At 44.0% G+C, this 1817-nt stretch overlaps 1 protein-coding gene across 2 annotated transcripts in view; it reads right to left on the bottom strand.

Moving 5' to 3' along the window:
- LOC103466867 (plexin-A1-like) overlaps window positions 1-940 on the bottom strand; it is a 331178-nt gene extending 330238 nt beyond the window's left edge. For both annotated transcript variants that reach the window (XM_008412750.2, XM_008412753.2), the window contains exon 1: window positions 726-940. The gene's annotated coding sequence lies outside the window, so the exon portion shown is untranslated. The remainder of the gene's footprint in view (window positions 1-725) is intronic.
- Between the last annotated feature and the right edge of the window lie 877 nt (window positions 941-1817).

Raw genomic sequence — 1817 nt, 5'->3', positions numbered from 1 at the left:
TGTGTGTGTGTGTGTGTGTGTGTGTGTGTGTGTGTGATGCGGAGTAGATATATAATTAAAAATGAAATTCTCAGTTCTTCCCAATTAGTGACAAATTAGCGACACAAATTCATTGGGGTGGTCACCCTGCCTGCCCCTCATCTTAGCAGCGCCTCTGCAAACAAAATAGAGAATTAATTTAGGGTTTCCAAGTTGGCTGGATGCCTWGAGTGAATTTCCATTTATTCAGCAAATCACACAACTACTTCGATGCACCAAACTGACACTAAACAAGCCCTAAAACTCACATCCATGAATTCTATATTAAAACATCCCCTTTCATCCAAATTCCGCATTGTCCTTATAGCAAAATTAAATAAACCTCTCCGCGTCCTGCAAACTTGCGAAATTCCAGTTAAAACAAAACTGGAGATGTTCTCTCCTGTGCAGATCCGCAACCTTCCAGCGTGCGTTACTGGCTGCTTCGCCCCGTGTGCGCAGCGACAACCTGCTCGTTCAAGGCGCCAAAATGCAGAATGTTCAAAATAAAAAAAGAAAAGAAATGAGGACAAATGCTCCGTCGGAGTAGTGCATGTTGGTCCAGGTGAAAACAAGGAAGCATCGCTCGGGGGGGGGAGGCATAAGGAGAGAGCAGAGGTATGGGTCGGAGGTGGTAAGAAATGGAGAAAATTTAAATAATAAAAACAAAAAAAAGTAAAGGGTTGGAAAAGTTTGCATGTACTTACTTATTAAGCCGTGTTTTGTATTATCCCTGCTTGGCATTATTTCTTCTTTTCTTTAGGATGTCAGAGTTGAGGCTGAGGACGTTTCCATTCCCGCTCGGCTCGTCAGAGCAGCAGCAGCAGCAGCGGCGGTTCAAAAAGCTCAGCTCTGCAGATCCGTGCGCACAGGAGAGCAGCGCTCAGCATGAATGAGAGGAGCTGCGGCTGGACTCCGGCATCCCCCTGCTACATACGGATGGAGAGGGAACAAGGAGAGAGAGAGATGGAGATGGAGAGCTTAGTGAACATGCGCCCCCCAGTGGATCCGATGCGTAACATCGGGGGGTTGCACGACGCACTTCTGYCAGTCGCGCATTGGTGGCAGCATTGGACCCGTTTCAGTCTGCGGCTCCGTGAGCTCCGTATCCCCTCCTTGTACTCCGGTTTTAGGCTGTCTGACAACAATCAGAGTCTGTGATTGAAGATGCTCCCGTTCAGCTTGACTGATTGCACCTGTCATCTCACAGAGCGCAGATGTGTGCCCCTGTTCTCTTTTTGTTTTCTTTGCCTCTTGTGTTGTTTTACATCATACTTTCAGGGGGGAGGCGTGGTTTGAGCTTCTGCTTTTACAGTAAAAGTATAAATACCTGGTCATTAACAGCATATTGTTAAAGTACTCATACCCCTTGATCTTTTTTTTTAGTTTGTCATGTTGCAACCATAAATTGCAAATCTATTTCAATGGGATTCTACATAATTCAACCCAATGATTTAAATCATTCATACCCATTTACTCCAATATTCCCACCTACAGGTTGAACTCAGATTTAAGAACCACTATAAATAGAATTTAAGACCAACATCAACACAGAAATGTACAAATTACATTCAGTCAATTGGCAATAGAATTTAYAGATTTACGACTCAGGTAGGATAATCTGTCATGACAATTAGAACCTTTGGCTTTACTCTGCACAAATATGGTTTGTGAAGAAACTGTTAGGGGGRAAAATAGTTGAAGGAAAGCCACAACTTGGTCAGAMGTTCAGGCCAGTTTTGGTCTCAGGAAAATGCTGTGCTGTGGAAAACTGCAGAGCATCACCATAAATACAGCAT

Source organism: Poecilia reticulata, linkage group LG7 (assembly GCF_000633615.1).
Source record: "Poecilia reticulata strain Guanapo linkage group LG7, Guppy_female_1.0+MT, whole genome shotgun sequence".
NCBI classification, from domain to species: Eukaryota; Metazoa; Chordata; class Actinopteri; order Cyprinodontiformes; family Poeciliidae; genus Poecilia; species Poecilia reticulata.
The sequence above is the reverse complement of the archived record's forward strand: the minus strand, read 5'-3'. Positions and strand labels throughout refer to the sequence as shown.